This window comes from Lontra canadensis, unplaced genomic scaffold (genome assembly GCF_010015895.1).
Source record: "Lontra canadensis isolate GAN:19392208 unplaced genomic scaffold, GSC_riverotter_1.0 scaffold2, whole genome shotgun sequence".
Taxonomy (NCBI): Eukaryota; Metazoa; Chordata; class Mammalia; order Carnivora; family Mustelidae; genus Lontra; species Lontra canadensis.
In genome coordinates, this window is record NW_022630996.1 from 19,234,818 (window position 1) to 19,255,778 (window position 20,961).

General features: G+C 34.4%; 1 long non-coding RNA gene across 2 annotated transcripts in view; it reads right to left on the minus strand.

The window, feature by feature from the left end:
- The window catches only part of LOC116875001, a 30,739-nt gene that overhangs the window by 1,565 nt on the left and 8,213 nt on the right, over positions 1-20,961 (minus strand). Inside the window, exons 4-8 of one of the 2 annotated variants that reach the window (XR_004384114.1) lie at positions 17,964-18,061; positions 14,105-14,361; positions 8,210-8,307; positions 7,263-7,386; positions 843-897 (exon numbers count right to left, since the gene is read on the minus strand). This is a non-coding gene — a long non-coding RNA (uncharacterized LOC116875001). The remainder of the gene's footprint in view (positions 1-842; positions 898-7,262; positions 7,387-8,209; positions 8,308-14,104; positions 14,362-17,963; positions 18,062-20,961) is intronic. The other variant, XR_004384113.1, reaches the window with a different exon arrangement.

Sequence of the window (20,961 nt, forward strand, 5' to 3'; positions counted from 1 at the left end):
CTTTAAGTCTTCTTGTAAGCTGCATTCTAAGAATGACCCACAGAGTCTTCAAGCAGTTTGGGACCGACCCTACTACACTAAATCAAGCGGATCCTTCTTCAACAAGCTCATTATGAGGTAATCTCAATGATTGTTAATGCCTTAAAATCTGTACAGAATGTGGCCCTCTCTTCATATTCTGAAAAACTGAGAGAAAAAGCTAGCATTAAGAGGTTGGCAAATGAATATGAGAATCCAAGCAGCAGATGGCTCTGGTGGTCTTCAGCAGGTGCTCATTTACATATTTTGGCCATAACTACCCTCGCCTTTCCCCCAGCATGGTAATATGCTCTGGCTTGAATGCATGTTTAGACCAAAAGCTGTGAGACATAGTGAAAGATGTACTGCCTATAGAGTCTTACGTTTGATTTATGATCCTGGCTCTTATGCTAAGTATATGCACAGTCTTGAACATGTCCCTTGAACTTTGTGAATGTCCCTTATCTCAACCAGATTTGCTAGTCATATTACTCATGCACAGATTAAAAGGAACTAATGGAAAATGTGGCTTAGAAGACTTGGATTCACCATAAGTCATTGCCATTTAAAAACCCCAAATTTGGGAAGAAATAGAATGGTGTAGTGGGCAAAAACACACAAATTGCAGGTCAGATATTTTGGTTGTCTCCTTGTCAATAATAATAGCATGACCTTTAACACACATAATTTCATCCATCCTCAATATCCATGTATAATGTGAGTACAAGAAAGGGAAACGAAAGAACAGGAGTTGAGCTGTATTATCTTTAAGATCATATTAAACCATAAAATAATTATACTTTCTTAAAGTATAAAATAATTACGTTCAATGAAGTAAGTAATCTGGTAAACTTTTTTCTGGAGAAAAGTATGTTCGTTCTGAAATTTTAAATGTTAAAATTAATTAATAGGAACATTAATAGGAATATATAATATAACATTATTGACATAAAGGCTATGTATAACAATATCACTGAAACAAAATGATATTTAAGTAGATGTAATATTGAATAATATTTTGCAACACACTTTATCTATGAATAGAAAATAATTGATATATCCCCTAGATGTATGTTACCTTTCTCTTTTAATACAAGCTAAATATAAGGGTTCCTTCCTAAATATAACATTATTCTATAGTATTAGTATCATAAACTTTTATTATTATGAGCCTTAGAGATACCAGAAATATTGCCTAATTTAGTCTTTAGGTACCAAAAAAGTTTTGAGTTAGTAACTTAAAGAAATATTAAAATTTTAAGGAAACAATTTGAATTAGTTTAAAACATGTTTTGTGGAAAGTGATGATTTTTTTTTAATATTCATTGCTATTTATGTAAGATCTTTCAAGTATGGTTACTTCATAATCTGTGCATTATAAAATAAATTGATTATGAAAAAATTCTCCTTGACAAAGTAATAAAATTATCTGGACATAGTAAAATGATATAGTAAAATACGTTAATATCACATTAAATAAACTAAACTAAAAAAATTAAATGCAAGTTTTATTTGGAGTTCATTCATTTATTGAACAAGGTTTAATCGAGTGTCTGATGTGTATGCAGCATTGCTAAATTAAAGTCTTCAAATAAAATTAGGTGAATACTTACTTGAGAGGAAAATCAGTAATCTAAGTTTCTTTGTATTGTTATTTGGTCTTTGTGATATGCTATCTATCTATACGTAATGGCATCTTCCTATTCCCTGAAAACTTTTGGTTATTTGGAACTTTAGAAAAAAGGAAGCATAGAGAAATTTTATAACTAAAGACCAGCTTAAATGAATAGTATTAGAGATCACAAAGGATCGCACCAACCAAATTATTTTCATTCTAGGATGCAGAAAAATAAGCAGGTTTCAAATGTAATATATGTAATTATGAGTATGAATTATGTCATCGCTTAAAAGAATAATATCTTTCTATTTGAATTTTCATAGATTTTGGAGAGAGGATGATAGTGAATCATATTCAAAGGGGACAAACCTTTTTGCTATAGACTATTTTACTTACTGAGAGAAATGCATTTCCATCCCTGAAAGAGAATAGCAATGAGGTTCTGCAATCTGAACAAGTTATCAAGTTTTCAGGCAAGCATAATACAATATAAGAAAATACAGAAAAAGAAATGCTCAAAAATCTTGTGAACAATCCATTTATTTTACAATAGTTGCTTCAAATCCAAAGAAAATCAAGAGCTTCCCTGTTACTGAGACTTAAATATTTTCTGAAGAACTTACTGCCTTGACTTTTCAGAAATCTACTTTCCAGATACCAATTGAATTGTTTTTTAAGTTTTAAAACTGACATTCAGAAAGATTGGTCAGATCTATCAGAAGTGGTAGTATTTTTCAATAGTGATATCCAAGTCAACTGTATTCTAGGATTGTTGCAAGTTTTCACAGAGCTAGAACAAATAATCCTAAAATTTGTAGGGAACCACAGAAGACCCCAAGTAACTAAAGCAATCCTGAAAAAGAAAAGCAAAGCTGGAAGCATCACAATTCCAACTTCATGCTATATTACAAAGCTGTAGTCATTGAGACAGTATAGTACTGACATAAAAAGAGACACATAGATCGATGGAACAGAATAGAAAACCCAGAAATGGACCCACTACTAGGTGTTCAACCAATCTTCAGCAAAGCAAGAAAAAATATCCAATGGAAAAAAAAATAGTCTCTTCTACAAATACTGTCGGGAGAACTGAACAGATACACACAGAAAAAAATGACCACTTTTTTATATCATACACAGAAATAAAATCAGAATGGATGAAAGATCTAAATGTGAGAAACCACCAAAATACTCAAGGAGAAATAGCCAGCAACCTCTCTGACATCAGCCTTAGCAACTTTTTACTAAACAACTGTCCTGAGGAAAGGGAAACAAAAACAATGAACTATTAGGACCTCACCAAAATAAAAAGCTTCTGCACAGCAAAGGAAACAATCAACAAAACTAAAAGGCAACATATGGAATGGAAGAAGATATTTGCAAATGACATATCTGATAAAGGGCTACTATCAAAAATCCATAAAGAACTTACCGAACTCAAGTCCCAAAAAAAAAAACAAATAGCCCAGTTAAGAAATAGGTAGAAGACATGAAGAGATATTTTTCCAAAGAAGACATACAAATGGCCAACAGGCACATGAAAAAGTGCTCAACATCACTTATCAAGAGGAAAGTACAAATCAAAACCATGATGAGCTAACACCTCACACCAGTCAGAATGGCTAAGCAGAGGAGAGAACAGATTTTGGCAAGGATGTGGAAAAAGGGGAACCCTCTCACACTGTTGGTGGGAATGCAAACTGGTGCAGCCGCTCTGGAAAACAGTATGGAGGTTCCTCAAAAAGTTAAGAATAGAACTGCCTTATGACTCAGCAATTTTACCACTAAGTTTTATCCAAAGGATACAAAAATACTGATTCAAAGGGACACATGCACCCTGATGTTTATAGCAGCATTATCAACAATAACTAAATTGGAACAATGCCATTTGCAATGATGTGGATAGAGCTAGAGTATAATATGCTAAGCGAAATAAGTCGGTCAGAAAAAGGCAAATACCATATGATTTCACTCATGTATGGAATTTAAGAATCAAAACAGATGAACATAGGGGAAGGAAGATAAAAAACGAAAGAACAGAGATGAAGGCAAACTGTAAGAGACTCTTAACCACAGAGAACAAACTGAGGATTGTTTGGGGATGTCTAAATGGGTGGTGGGTATTAAGAAAGGCACTTGTGATGAGCACTGGATGTTATATATAAGTGATGAATCAGCAAATTCTATTCCTGAAACCAACATTATACTCTATGTTAACTAACTAGAATTTAAATAAAAACTTGAAACAAAACAAACCAAAAAAGTCAATTATATTACTTTAGGTATAAATGGACTCAATATGCTTATGCATAGTATAGTGAAAGAATGAATTTGATTATCACAGAAATATAAAGTAATTGCCACGAGTTCTCTTAAAAGGCTAGGATAGGGGGCACCTGGGCGGCTCAGTTAAGTATCTGTCTTGGGCTCAGGTCATGATCCCAGGATCCTGGGATTGAGCCCCAAATCGGGCTCGCTGCTCTGTGGGAGCCCTGCTTCTCCCTCTCCCACTCCCCCTGCTTGAGTTCCCTCTCTCACTGTGTCTCACTCTGTCAAATAAATAAATAAAAACTTTAAAAAAAGGTTAGGATGGAATTGATGCATAATTTCATCAAAGGTTGCAAAGGATTTCCATTGATCACTCACCATTCAGTTAAGAGGACTAAGAAGCCACTTTTGACCATCTTTACTCTTGTTGACATTTCATATTTTCTTATTTATTTTTTCTTCTGGGTTTTAAAATTACTCCTAACTTAAAAAAATTAAATTAAAAAATAATAAAAAATTAATCCTGGCAGCCAGTTTTAAAACTTCTTTCTTTCATGGGAAAACTTGCAACAGAATTATTTAAAATAATAGCCAATAATGAAAACATGTATGGCATCATGCAATTGAAAAATAATTTTACACTGAATATTTTCCTTATTGATAGATCATACACTATTTTGTTTCTTAAAATAAGTTGAGATGCATGTAGAACTTAAATGAAGTTGCTTTCATGGTAGTAAGGATTAAGGTGTGCTGAGATAAAGTGGTGCATCTTCCATTTTTCACACATATTCAAAAAGTAAAATTGAACTGGTAAATAAGTTTATCGACACAAAAATTAATATTGAAAAAATATATAAGCCCCACGATTGGGTAGGGGTATTTCATGAAAGCACATATTTTTGTAATGATTCTCAAGAATGAAAAAGAGAATCAGAGAAAGAGAGACAAAAAGCACACAAGCATCCAGTGTAACAATTTTTTTTTTCTTTCAGAAATAGTTTAGATTTCATTTTTGTCCTAAAGAAATAGAAATGTAATATGGAACATTTTACTTTGACAGAACTGACATCTTGAAAACAAAGGGAAAAGGTGACAAGAATTTTAACAAAAGTGAATGAGAACTATTTTATTTATTTTTTTTAAGATTTTATTTATTTACTTGAGAGAGAGAGCAGTAGCAAGGGGTGAGGCAGAAAGAGAGTGAGAAGCAGACTCCCTGCTGAGCAGGGAGCCTGCCTTGGGGCTTGATCCCAAGACCCTGGGATCAAGACCTGAGCTGAAGGCAGATGCTTAACCAACTGAGCCACCCAGCACCCCAACACTCTTTTTAATTTGGAGCTGCACAATGAATCAGGGTGCAAGAACTTATAACTAGAGAAGAGAATGGAGAATAATTTATTTCTCAATAAATATCTTTCCAAAAACTTTTAGATATAATGTTCTCTTCTATAGATCATATCTTGTACATCAGCATCACCTTCTTGATGATAGATGGCAAATACCACAAAGGAAGTTTAGGGGCTGGACAAGAGAATTTAGGCAGAAGTAAAGTAAAATCCTCTCAAATATATGACAAGTCTGTAAAAAATAAATAAAAAAATAAAAATAAAAACTGCCAGAAATAGATGCCTACACTTTAAACTTCCTTTTTGTTGCTCAATCCATTGGACCATGTTCCCTCTCAGGATGTGTTGAATTGAGCAATTCTTATTCACAACACTAGAAACAAATGGGTATACACTGATTCTGTTTTAAGCCTGAATGGGTGTGAACGGACAGGTAGTTTGATGAAGGCAGTCATATGATGACTCTTTGTAAGAAAATGTTTGACAAGCTGTCAAAACTCTTTTGAAGAAAGAAATAGTGGATAGAGTTGCTCTAAGGAATACATGTCAATTCAGTTATCTTATTTCTACATCATATTTTGAGGCTAGATGAGTAATCTCTGTGGATCTCATGCTAAAAATCAGGTTAATGTAAAGTGAATCAGACTGACTTTGAAGCATTTAGCTAATGTTAACATTCACGCCAAAATTTTGTCACAGGATAAGCTCGGTATTACCAAGATTTAAAACAAATATTGATAATCTACAAATACAAGTTTATGCCTGATCAAATAATTCAACACAAACAGTGTGGTTCAGAGGCTTATGTATCAAATGTCAAAAGTTAGAATCTAAAGAGAAAAGCTGTCAGGAATAGGGAAAGAAGGGTAATTCTCTGAAAACAGACAAAACCTGCAATCTGTCATCTGAGTAATGAGATCAAGAAAGAGTTGTATAGTTGACATGTTGAGTGGAAGGTGATTAAAAAAAAAAAAAACAACTCTATCACTCACTAAAATATGTTTATGGCTTGACATTTCTCAAGGAATATCATGCAACTAATTTAACTTTTGCATTTTAGGCACTCTGTGATCTCAGTGTCACATGACTGTTCTCATTCCCTACATTCCAGACACACTAGACTTCTTACCTGATCTCAACATTTACTGTCTTCAGGCCTTCACTACTCATCCATTTGAATTCCTCTTTTTCTCTGCCTCTGACTGGTGAAACTTTGCCTAACTTTTTAAACTCTATTCAAATACTCAAACCCCTTATCTTCTAAGAAAACGCCTCTGATTTTCTGGTGGGAATTATGCTCTCTTGTGTACATACAGATTTTGATTTGACTCTATAATTGATTTCATCACATTCTGCCATAAATTATGGTTAATTTTATACATCTGTCTCTTCCCTATATATAGTCCTAGAGCACAGGAACTATATTAGTCACTTTGTATCTCATTTATATTTGAAAGGTTTTGTGGAATTTTACTACACTTGATTCTTGAAGAAGATAGGTTTGTACTGCATAAGTCCACATATAGGATGTTTTCTTTTTTTATATAAATACAGTTACAACACTGTAAATGTATTTTCTCAATAACATTTCTTTTCTCTAGCTTATTTTGTTATAAGAATATAGTATGTAATACATATAACTTTAAAAACATGTGTAATCGGCTATGTTATTAAAAAGGCTTCCAGTTGACAGTGGGCTATTAGTATTTTGGGGGGAATCAAGTTATACAGGGATTTTTGACTGCATGGGGGGCGTCAGTGCCACTAGTACCCATGTTATTCAAGGGTCAACTGTAAGTGAATTAATTGACAGATAATGTTTCATTTAAATATCCTGTGCAAAACAAAAACAAAACCCAAAACCTCAAAAAGTCTTTGTAGACCTTGATTTCCCATTTTATATAAATTGGGGAAGCATCCACTGGGGTCTTCTGCCAGGGTCTCCTTTGCCATTTGAGCACCCAAGTATTATTCTAATGCAATGACGTATCTTTGAAAAATTCTCATACCTATTTATCTCCTGGTGTTTGACTATAGCTTGACGTATTCATTTCTAATAGTACCACACATTCCTTCTCATTTGGGATAATAACAGTCTCCAGGCAAAACATCAAACTGACTGTACTCTGAAGGCTGCAAGTTAAAGTTGGAAGCATGAAATGTTGACAATAATTTTTACATAAAATTTTAGTATAAATTTTATATAAATTTCATATGCTTTATATACTTTTATATCTATATTTTTATATAAATTTTTATATACTTTATGTACTTTTATATCTACATGAAATTTCAGATGCTAGACTAAAATGAGGAATATTTCTTTACCGTGCAATAACTGCAGGGTGTTCCACAATAATATCCCAAAATTCCCTCTCTAGCAGAAAGGAAACGTGTCTTTGTGTTTACTGATTTAAAAGAAAAATAATATGTTGGAGTTACAGTCCAACATAAACTCAGACCTCACCAGAGCTCTCAGCAGTTAACATCTTCTAACTAAGCCTTGTAATGTTAATATTTTATGAAAAGACTGGCTTAAGTGATCAATATAAGAACTACCTCCGCCAGGAAATCATGTGTTTGCCCTGTTCCAGCAATCGTGCGACTCAGCTATTTGTTTTAACATTGTAAGGCCTCCATAGGCATCCAGGGAAGAAAGAGTGCCTTAAGACTGAAACTTGCCTTTGTGAGGCAAGAACAAAGGAAGTTGAAGTTTGGGGAAACAAACAGCTTCAACTTCAGAATTATTCCTTTTCTTTCTCATTCCTCTGGCTCCGTGTGTCTGTTCTCGAGTTACACTGCCATTGATCCTTCAATTGATGAAGACTTCTGATCCATCAGTGTTAGAACCAACCCATCGCCTACCTGCTGCTTCAATTTCTTCAGATCTCCCTGATGTTGATTAATACATGAACCTTAGACCTCCTGCTCTGCTTTGTCTCTTTTATCTACTTACCTGGCCATTGGATACTTCCCTTGCCGGGACATAACACATCTGTCTGTGTGCTATGAGGAACTCATTACAGTTCCTCAAAGGGCTTCTCTACTCACTGGCTGAAGAGGTAAGCACAAATAACAGTTTTCACCTTCTTAGCTTTTCTCAAATACCAGTTGACCATCAGCTTATCAAAATCATTGAATTTACATTTTTACTGTGAAGAAAGGATCAGGGAGAAGAATGGCATATCAGTTTTCCAGGGCTGCATAACAAATTACCACAGGATTTCAAAAAACAAATGTACTCTCCCACAGTTCTGGAGGCTAGAAGTCCAAAACGAGGGTATTGAAAAGTTTGGTTCCTATTGAGGACTGTGAGGGAGACACTCTGATCTCTCTTAGCTTTTGGTGGTTGCTGACAATCCTCAGTGACCCTGGTTTGTTGAGGTACCCACTCCAAGATGCCTGCTTTATCCTTATATGGTGTTCTCTCTGTATGTCCGTCTCTTATGTCTTCTCTCTTCTTATAAGGACACTATCTGTACTGGATTAAGAGCCTCCCCTACTCTAGTATGACTGCATCTTCAATAATTACCTTTGCAAAACCCTCTGTTCAAATAAATCACATTCTGAGATAGAAGAAATGAGAATTTCAACATATCTTTTCGGAGAATGCAATTAAATCTATAACAAGTAGTATATGCTGACTGGTCACATTTGATAGCAGAAATTTAGGACTATTCAAAATTATTAGAATTTATGACTTCAGATAAATATACTCCTGCTTCTATAGGTATGGTTTCTCTGCCTCAGATTCTTCTCAAAGTCTTTGTCTAATTCATATTAGTGGGATTTAGGGGTTTTGTTGTTGTTCTTTATTTTGTTTGCGATAACTTCAAATGCTCTCACACTTGTACTATAAACAGATATACAGTTCATTCAATAAATATTTACATCTCTATTCATTATAAGATACTGTTTGGGGAACAAGAGGGGTTTACAAAAAATATGTAAGGGCAACTCATTCCTTCAGGGATGTTTTAATTTAGAAGAAGATTATCTAAATTCTAAGGTACTTACTGTACTAAACTTCTTTAAAAAAAAAGTACAAGCAATGCATTATAGATTCCAATAGAGGTGAAAATGACGTCAGCTGAAGAAATGAGGGAAAGCTTCCTACTAGCACAGTTTTAAGTTTAGGTGTTAAAGGACAAATTCAGGAGAAAAGCAATGTATACTGGGTTAGGTAAAAGTATACATCTCTTGGGGCGCCTGGGTAGCTCAGTGGTTAAAGCCTCTGCTTTCAGCTTAGGTCATGATCACAGTATCCTGGGATCGAGCCCCGCATTGGGCTCTCTGCTCAGCGGGGAGCCTGCGTCCTCCTCTCTCTCTCTGCCTTCCTCTCTGCCTACCTGTGATCTCTGTCAAATAAATAAATAAAATCTTAAAAAAAAAAAAGTATACATCTCTTGCCTACCACCCCCCCACCGCCGCCAAATTCTGAACTTCTTCGATTCCATCATCTTATAATATGAAAACAGATTGATAATAGGCAACATTTCAGGCAGAAGAAAATCAAATTTTGAATAAAGAAAGGATGGCAAGGAGAATACATCTCAGTGTGGTTGGATCAGAGCTAAGGGAACTAACCGGAGATGAGACTGGAAAGGTGGGCCATGTAAGACCCAAGGTAGTTGCCAACAGCAACAGCTCAACCTCCTGCTCTCAGGACAGTCTCGATCAGAAATAAGAGATATACAAACATTTCCCAGCCAAAAACCTTGAGTTAAGTTTCAAGTCACCTTTACTACAAGTTCTGTGGCTTCCTAAGTCCAGTAATGTCATTTGTGTCTGAGTTTGTAAAAATCTAGAAGAGCGCTCCGGGGAATGGGGTAGTACCTATGCATTGCTAGTGAAATTTTAAATTGTAGCATGTTTGCAGAGCAATCTTACAACATCTATTAGAAATGAAAATTTATAAATTCTCTGCCCAGGAGTTCATTTCTTGAGAATCTATCCTAAAAACATTTAAGAGCTAGTAGATAAAAATCTAGGTAGAAGGATATATGATAACATTGTTAATGGTGAAGAAAAAATTAAAAACAAAAACCCAATATGAATAACCACCATAACAGAAGAATGAGGGATGCCTGGGTGGTTCACTTGGTTAAGCCTCTAACTCTTGATTTTAGCTCAGGTCATAATCCCAGAGTTGTGAGATAGATCCCTGTATTGGGCCCTGTGCCGGATGTGGAGTTTGCTTATCCTTCTTCCTCTGCCCCCACCAATGCAAACAAACAAACAAACGAAACAGAGGAATGATCGAATGAAACTAAATTATTATTATTATTATTAATGACTTAATTTTGCATGTATTATGCTTTTATTTAATCCAGTTGAGTTTATCTGATTTCACAGTTCCGTTTGTAAAGGATTACTCTATTACTATGAAAGAGTAACAATAAAGCAACAATAAAGGATTTTAAAATTTTGTGAAATTTTAAAACTTCCTAGTTCATACATGAATATACTATCACCATCTAAACAATTTCAGGCAATTATTGTCTCCTCGCTGTTCTTGCTCCTATTCCAGAGATAAGGACAATAATTAGTGTGTATTTACTCTTCCAGGCTGTTTTTTCCATGTATTCGCAAATACATGTGGCCAAGATTGCTGCTGTCATGTATGTTTCCCCTTCCTTTACTCAAGAGCTTCTGGATTCTGGAGTTTTACCTGGATGCCTGGCTGCTCAGCCCAAGATTTGGCTTCCCCAGCTCCCTTATAGTTTTATTGTGGTCCCGTGACTGGGCAGTGGGATGGGAGTGGAACTTCCAGATTGGGCCCTTAAATAAGGGAGTGGGTGTATACTCCTCTTGCTGGCTGAGATTCTGGGGGGGTACTTAAGCAGTGTTATGGGAGCTACAGAGGTTGTATGTTGAGGCTGGAGAAACTGGCCTGCCAGCCTTGAACTGTTTTCCTTCTACCCATTACTTAAGAGCAAAATAAATTCCTGCCTTAAAAAATAACAGTAATAATAATAATTTTTTGTGGATAATAGGCAACTTTTTTCTCACTTTTCCTTTAGAAAAGTTGAGTGCATATATTCCATTATTACTTTTGAGTATCTTGATTGAAGTCATGAAGACAATTCTTTTTCTCCTTTAAAAATTCATGTATTACAGAAGAAATGTATTTATTATAGAAAATCTAAAAAACAATATAAGCAAAATGAGGAAAAATCTTACTCATTGATAAATATTATTTACCTTTCAGTATATATTGTCCCAAGCCTTTTTTCCCCCTGAAAAATATTTTTCACTAAAATGATATCATACAAAATGAGATGTTGGTGATAAATTAGTTTCTTATTGCTGTTTTATCAAATTATCGAAAATTTAGAGGCTTAAAAACAAATTTACAACAGGCTTGGGTGGAGGAAGAAATCAAACTTTGTCAGGTCTGAAAAACCTCAGCCAACCAAGAGGAGCTCTAGAGCAAGTCTTAACTTTTCAGAGTGGTTTATGTCAGGTCCAAATTGTTAAATCCTACCCCAACCTGCATCAAGTGCTCGGTGTGGGCTGTCCAAGGGAGGGAGTGAGGTTAGGCAAAGCAGCTCTCTGAAGCTGACGCTGACCCAGAAGGAACTGTCGGGGGAGGCTTCTGCCAACCACACCCCTGTGGCTGGGCAAGAAATCTATCCTTGAAGGGGGTATCTGCATGTCCCCTACATAATGTATTTAAGACATTATCTATTGATTATTCTTCTATAATTTAGTTTTTTCATTTAATGTATTTTGAACATTTCCCAAAGACATGCATATTTCTTAATGTCTAATACTCATGATATCTACAACAGATATTTCATAGTTGGGCTTTTGGGTTATGTTCATTGTTTTCACTCTTATGAATAATTATGCCACGAACCATGAACATTAGAAATATTTAATAATGTTCACCTTAGACGTGCTCTTTCCTACCTGGCCAAACTACCAATCACATTTTTTCCCCATTTCCCCTAATGACAGCATATTGGAATGGGACATGGTAAAGCCAAAACTTTGCAATTTACCTTTCAAAAGTTGTATTTTAGGACAAGTTGCTATACTTATTGTGGCATTAAGATCTAAAGTGTTCCTTATGAATGTAATTTTACTCTATGAATACTAAGATATAGGAAATCTTGTCAAATTTTGTAAAAGTTAAACTTTAATTTTAAAAATACAAATCTATAGCAAATCCGGGCGCCTGGGTGGCTCAGCTGGTTAAGCGACTGCCTTCGGCTCAGGTCATGATCCTGGAGTTCTGGGATGGAGTCCCACATCAGGCTCCCTGCATAGCAGGGAGTCTGCTTCTCCCACTGACCTCTCTCCTCTCATGCTCTTTCTCTCTCATATTCCCTCTCTCTCAAATAAATAGACAAAATCTTTAAAAAAATACAAATCTATAGCAAATCTGAAATTCCTCCTTTATGGTCAACCTGCCTCCCTCTCTAAGGTTTCCTGGTGCTCCTCACCTCCAACTGACTGACGCCGTCCTGCCAATCCCATTGTCCTGGAGTCTACCTTTATTCCCAGGGAGACACAAAGGATTGCTCTCCTACTCTTTGAAACTAACCCTAAACCAGGGGTAATGCCTTGAAATCACACAGACTATGGATATTTACACATTCCCCTTACATTAAGCCAATCCTGAGTGCATGTTTGAGTCTACCAAGAAGAGCCAAGAATTCTCCACACAGAGAAAAAGTGGTTGGGAGATTAACAAACTTCATTCCTCTCCGGACTGAAAGTTAGTCATCTTAGGAGTCATGTCTGCTTATCTTCTTGGCAAATGTCTTTGTCCAGAAGCACTGAGAGAATTAGGACACATTTGGGAACAAATCTGTACCGAATAGGGAAAATTTTTGATAATGTTTTCAAATATGAATCGCTTTTCACATAGACAGATACATAAATAATTCTGCCAGCACTTGGAAGTAAAACTGCATTCACAAAAATAACTTTGCATCCTTAAAAACATCCCACTCACAATTGCTCAGTATAGAATGTTTATTTTGCACCTGTTTCTTTCATTTCTAAGACCAACTTTCAAATTTAATTGGCTACTAAATTGTCATGTCACAGATAATACAGCCACATGTAATTTTTAAGTATCTTATAAAGAAATAGGGCAAATATTTACACTGTTAAATGCTCAGTGAACCGGTATTAAAAATAATTTTAGGTTTGTATTTTAAAAAAATGTCATGTGCCTATACTGTCCTCCCTTCACTTAGAAAATTAAAATGAAATAACCCTGAAGACACATACAAAGTTACATAACAAAAACTCCTTTATGAAATACATCATTAGCAAAGTAAGGACAATTTTTTTTTGCTAGAATTTATCAGCAAGCTGGTATTTATATGTCTATGTATGTACACAGAATTTTTTTATCTTCCAAGGTAAGGGATATTACACCTGAATACAGAGCAGTCACTATGACAAATTATTGATGAAAACAAACAATAAGCTATTGTTCACTTTTATGGAAAAGCACTGGGTGGAAATGAAATTAACTGAAGTAAATATGATCTGACAGTTGGATGATAGTGCTGAACTAATTAGTGTAACACTAAATGAAAAGAAGGCATATTTGGGTGCCAAACCAAGATATCTCATTTTAAACAGACCCTTCAGCTTTCTTTTAAAGTATATAAAGGAAATGACAATCTCCAAATGAATTTCTCACCTACTTTAACTTATAAACTTTCACACTAATAGTGAAAATAGTAAAAAAGGATTACAAGCATCAGTGAGATCATGGATCATTTAGCATTTCTATTTAAGTTGCTGTGTTTTTTTCTGATTATAAGGCCATTTTTAATAACTGTTAAGACAGTAATACCTTGAAACATAATAATTGTGTAATTACCGTTATAACCTGCTACAGTCTTCCGTCAAAGCAACTGTTATCTATGGAATTTGCTCAATGTAGGGCCAAGGTAGACGCAAGCAGAGTAGAGGTAAAGATGATCGTTCTCTTCAGATCTTGATTCTAAAGTAGAGATTTATGGCAGGAGGAATATAAGCCTTCATATACTGTGTACTCTAACTCCCCATTTTTCAGTTGTTGGAACAGATCATAAATGTCTTGAGGGACAGAGGGCTGGTTAGCAGGGAAGCACAGACCTACAATGATAGAACATTTCTAGTGGGAAAATTGCTTTGGCTCATCGGTCCTACAGTTCATTATATAGGCAGGAATTGGTCCCCAAGTTCATAACAGTAACGGTATCCATTGGAAAAAGCTGGCAGGTTTCTAAAAACCCTGGACTTTCAACTGGGTCTGACTCCCTCCCATATTTGTATCTAATAAGGTAGAATTTTAGTTCTTTCATCCCCGCAAAATATCTGGACCTTCTCCTCTTGCTCTTTTCTTTTTTCTACATTACTCCACTCCCCTGAGATCGATTCTTAATTTTATTTGCTTCTTCCTGCTCCTACATGTATTGCCCTGAAAGTTACAGAAGATAATGGCTTTCTGGCTTGGTATTCATCTCTTGTTCTCCAACTCCCTTTACCTCTGGCCATGCCAGGGAAAGAATAGGAATCAGAATCATGGAAAGTTTGCAAACAAGAAAATGGTGTTAAATAACAGTCTGGCAAGGCAAGAAAGAGAGAAAAAAGATGTGAGGTCAAAAGAGTGAAAGATTAAAGACAAACTAGAATGTGGTAGATATGTTAGGATTTATTCTTTAAGACAGTCACCAAGAAAAATGCAAGGATGTTGGTGACCACTTATGTGAAATGCCAACTTCATGTTGTAGAAAGGAGCTAGACAGTTTAGAAGGACCTGTCCCTTGAAATGCCCTTGTTTACCCCCATCCCATCTGCCTGAACAACTAGTCATTCCTCGGCTTCCTCCAGTGGTCTCTCTTGTATCATCTGCTTTTTCCTTTGATAACATTTGCTGCCATCTGAAACTAACGTATTTTATTTATTTGTGAATATGTTTATTGTCTCTCTTTCCTAATGGAGTGTATGCTATGTGACGTTAGGAGCATTTCCTTCTTGTTTACAACTATAGCCAGAACTCATTAAGGACTGAACATGTTGTGATGAGCACTGGCTGTTATATGTGAGTGATAAATTATTAAATTCAGGGTGCCAAGGCAGCTCAGTCAGTCAAACACCTGCCTTTGGTTCAGGTCATGATCTCAGAGTTCTGGGATCAAGTCTGCTTCTCCCTCTCACTCCCCCTCTGTGCTCTCCCTCTCTCAAATAAATAAAATCTTTTTTTAAAAAAAATCACTAGATTCTACTCCTGAAACCACTACTATACTATATGTTAACTAACTTGAATTTAAATAAAATCTTGGAAGAGAAACAAACAAACAAACATTGATAGCCAGCACTGAGCACAGTGCCTGGCACAAAATTGATGCTTAATAACTTTGATAAATGCACGCGTGCATAAATGAATGAACGAATGAAGATCCAGTTCAAGCATCATATCTTGTAAATTTTTTGCTACACACCTTAGTAATTTCTTTCTTGTTATAATGACGGCACCTCCTATATACAGTTGTATTCTATTTCAATGAACACATCTGTTTACTTTTGATATCTAATAAAATATGAGTCCCCTAAAGATTGGGTCATGTATTATTTCTGTTGGAATTCCCAACCACTTAGTATATAGTTTTGTGAGCAGATGAACAGTTTTGAGAAAATATTATTAGGTTTCCAGAGCCATACTGACTACCTGAGAAAATTAAAATTTCATAAGCTATCAGATGTGGTAAATATAGTTTTTTATAATTCAGATAGTAGAGACGTTTATATTATTTGCTTAAGGAGATATATCATAATCTAACTATATGTCTTCTCCTTGCCTATAATTTTGGTCAATTTCATCCACTTCCTTGGCAAAAAAAAAGCTATTTAATATAGGCAAATTCAAGGCTAAGAAACATTTCTGTTGTATTCTTTTTAAGAATTGGTTTCTAGCCTTATACTTTACCATCTTCAACTTTTAGATGCTGTGGTGCTTGAAAATAATTGTGAGTTTCTCAAGCATGCTTAATAAAAATTCCAGGAATACCAGAGACTTCTTGACAACACATTAGTTTAAAGGAAAAGTCATTTTCCACTGCTTTGCAAACTTTTCACTTAATAAGATGCCTTACATTTAATCAAGTTAGAAAGAGACAGGATACAAAAATGTGGACTTTTTTTTAACAATATAGGACGCAGATTAAGGAAAACTGTTAATATTTTTCTCCATTATGGATATTAACTCTTGGTCTTTTTGCCTGAACATTTATTTAGATGAATTTTCAATAAAAGGTATAAGATGTATGTGCTTTGACTTTCTTAAAAGTGATATTATTGAGCAACCAAGTATTCCAGGTGCCCAAAGAGTTTCCTGGGATACAGGATTTTCAGTGCTAAAATCAGGCAAAACAGGATGCTTATTCTCCCTAGACTGATATAACACTTTTTTTTTCATTTTTAACTTAAATAATACACTTGAGTTTCTAGAATTTTACAAGAATGCATCTCTAAGGTATAAAGAGAGAAAGGTAACTCATTTTTGTTTGAAAGGTTGACACTTTTATGTTTCATTTTTATCCCAAGATGATGATGATTATTTATTTATAATAGTTGTAAGGGTACATGGCACTTACAAACACCTAAAAGACAAAGCTCCAGTGAGGTTTCCTATCTAACTCGATTTACAATACACCATGTAAGAGCAAAAGGGGAGACAGAAAAAGTTGGAAAAAAATCAATACTGGAAGGCTTAGTGAAAGAAATGTGTTCTAAGCTTTCAAGGAGAGATGTCAAGAAATAAAAGGAAGTTTGTTCAAGTAGGACTAATCTAGTTTTAAACCTTTTGAGAATTATACATGCATAAGTAATAGGAAAATGGATTTTTCTACCTTTTTTTCTTATCACATTGTCTTAGTGAAGTTTTTTTTAAAGTCATCATTTTACAATGACCCTCTTTAACCTTACTACTGTTTTCTGCCTTAAAGCCTTTTCCCTGGGAGTTGTACAGCTATACCTGCTTCTTATGGTTAATATTTGTCAGGTATATAATTTTTATTCCACTTTTTCAAATTTACCATGTGACTATGTTTAAGATGTGCCTTTTAAAATAGCATGTAGCTGGATGCCTGGGTGGCTCAGTTGATTAAGTATCCGACTCTCGGTTTCAGCTCAGGTCATGATCTCAGGGTTGTGAGATGGCATCCCTGTGTCGGGCTCCATCCTGGGCGTGGAGCTTGTTTAACATTCTCTCTTCCTCTCCCTTTGCCTCTCACCCCCTAACAAATAGCATATAGCTGGAAATTTGGAATCCAGTCATCAAATTTTCACCTTTTAATTGTTGAGGTTTATAACTTTTTCCTTTATCGTGTTTCTTAGTATTTTATTCCTGCCAACTTGCTTTGTATTTTATGTCCTTTTTTTTTTCTCTACTGCCTCCAGTTGCACTGACAAACCGACTTTATTCCATTTTTTTCTTTCTAATGGAAGTTGTACATTATTTTTCTGTTATTTTAGTGGTTCCCCTTAAGTTTCTAATATATGTAACCTAACAAAGTCTAACATTAACCAATATCCTTATACTCCTCACCCCATGATATAAGTAACTTCTAACTCCTCCCCTGTACTTTATGTCTAATATTTTCATCGTCTTATTTTTAAACCGCACACAATTAGTCATTATTTTTACAGCAATTTTCATTTAGGTTTACTTCATATTTACCAATATCCATTCTTACCATCCATTTATGAATTCTGTTCCTACCGTCTGGGTACAATTTTCTTCTTCCGATAGTCAATTACTGAGCAGTACTTTAAATGATGGAGTCTCTAGTGACTAAAAACAAAAATCCAGTAAATGAAAAGTCCTCTATCTGAAAATATCTCCACCCTCCCCAACAACTCCTGAAGAATTATTTAGTGGGGTACAGAACTCTAAACTGGTAGTTATTTCCTCTAAGCATTGTGAGACTATTATTTATTTTTTATTTTCTAAGCTTTCTTACTGTTTTTGAGATATCTGCTGCAGTCCAAATGCTATTTCTGTGTAGTTAATCTCTTCCTCTTTCTCACCTTTTCTTTCCTGGTAATCTTCTTTCTCCTGATTGTCTTTATTTTTTTGTTGCCTCTGGTGTCCAGCAGTTTCAGTTGGATATTACTGGCATAACTTTATTTGTATTTATTCTGGTTAGAAGTCATTGTGCCTCTGGACTGTAAGGTATCTTATTTATTTTTCCTCAACCTGGAAAAACTTTTATTATTATTTCAAATATTGCCCCTCTCTTATTCTACTTCAGTTATATATATATATATATATATATATATATATTCTCAGAACAGCCCAGATACATATACATACATACATACATATATATATATATATATATATATATATATATATATATATATGATTTTCTATTCTGTCTTCTACATGTCTTAGTCTCTCTCTCATTTGCTTAATCTTTGTATCTCTCTGGGCTGTTCTGAGAAATTCAAACATTTCAACATTTTCTCTTCAGCTTTATTTCATCTACTGTTTGACCTGCTTATTGTTCATTTTTATTTCAAGAATCCTTAAAATTTTTTACTTTTTAAAGTTTTAAGTGATGAGTTTTCAGATCAGTCTGAATTTTTTCCTAGTGCCTAATTCTTTTCTTATGGTTTCCATTCATATATGGTTTTAACTATATTAAATAAACTTTTATTATTTTCTGTCTCAAACTATTTTATTACTCCTTATATGTTCCAAATATGTTTCTTACATTTGCTAGGTCTGAGGTAGATCATTTTCTTGTGATTTTTAAAATATTTTATTGTGATCATATCTTGCAAATCAACTATTTACTCCAGAGGCATTTTGTGCAGCATAGATTATAAAAATCTCTTCAAAGTAGTTTTACATTTATTTTTTCCAAGTGTGTTAGGAGAAATGGTCATCCAGGAATCATTTTTTTAAACATCTTTATTGAGATATAGTTCACATGCCATAAAATTCATGAGTTTAAGGCACACAATTCAATGGCTTCACGATATTCACAGAATTCTGCAACCATCATCACAATCTAAGGCTAGAAAAAGTTATCATTCCAAAAAGAAAGACTATACCTGTTAGAAGTTGCTCATCTCTTCCCCTTCCCCAAGGAAATGCTAATATACTGTCTGTCCTTAATGATTTGCTTATTCTGGAATTCCCTTATATAAATAGAATCATGTAGTATGTGCTGTTTTGACTTCTTTCATTGAGCCTATTTTCAAGGTCCGTCTATGTTGTATCATGTACCCATACTTTATTCTTTTTTTTTTGACAAATAATATCCTGTCATATAGCTATACTGTATGTTGGTTATTCTTTCATTAGTTGATGGACATCTGGGTGGTTTTCACTTTTTGATTATTATGAATAATGCTCATGAATATTCATGTATAATTACGCTCAGTTGTATTTCCCAATTGATGTCAATCTCATTTTCTCATAATTTAATCTTTTAAAATCTTAAGAAGTGTTGTTTTTATTAAGAAATATTTTTAGAAAGTAATATTTCTTCCCCCTGTAGAAATAATCTACTCATTTTCACTTTCAGGTGAAAGTATAAAATATTTTTAACATACCTGTTTTTATAGCTTATTTGCTTTTATATCATTCATTATTTAAAAGATTCTCTTGAGGGGCACCTGTGTGGCTTAGCTGGTTAAGCAACTACCTCTTGATTTCTGTTCAGGTGTGATCTCAGGGTTAAGATTGAGCCCCACATTGGGCTCCACACTCAGTATAGACTCTGCTTAAGATTCTCTCTCTCCCTCTCCATCTGCCCCTCCTCCTGTTCATGCACTCTCTCTCTAAAATAAATAAATATAATCTTTAAAAATGAACAAATACAAGTTTCCCTTGAGTTGTTTGATGTCAAATAACAATAGTGCCATAAAATAAATATAAAGGACTTTTCATTAAATATATATAAGATCTAATAGTCTCTCAATGAGTTATTGATAAATAAAAACTGCATTCTCCCCCAAAATGCTAGGAAGAAAAGCCTCACTATATTTATCTCAGAATTTTTTCTGTTAAGATGAAAGGAAAAGATATGACTGCCTACATTACTCATAATTAATAGATAAAAATTCACAGTAAAAAGGGGAATTTATTGCCCATTCCAACTGATTCTGAAAATGACTTCATTTCCCAGATATTAAAACTTAAAATTAGTTCTAAAAAATTCTTGAATATTTTGAACAAATTAGAACTGCAAGAATAATGTCAAGTACAAATATAATGTATAAGTTTTTGTCACTTGTTATATTTACATTTCCTAAAGAGATTTTCATTGGTGTTAAAGCTCACCTAGCAGTTTTCCTGATGTATGTGTTCATAGAAAGATTTTGAAGATCAGCACAAGAAAATGGCTAACCATAAGAATTTAGAGTAAATATGACTCTGTTTTTATTTTAAAATATCTTTATTTTTCAGATGATTTGTTTCACATGAGCTTTGTATATGAAAAACAGATTGTGAGGGCATACTCTTCTCACTGTAGATTTTGCTGTGTTTTCACAATCTAAGATTCTAGTTACCAAATAATAAAACAGCTAGCCTCTCTGGCTGCAGAGATAGCTTTCATGCTATAAATCAATGCACTAGTTTCTTGTAAACTGCTATGAAGCCTGGAACAATTTAACACCAAGAGAGGTGTGAATTTCCTCTATTTATCTTAATAAAGTGTTAACTTCAGAGTATTTCAG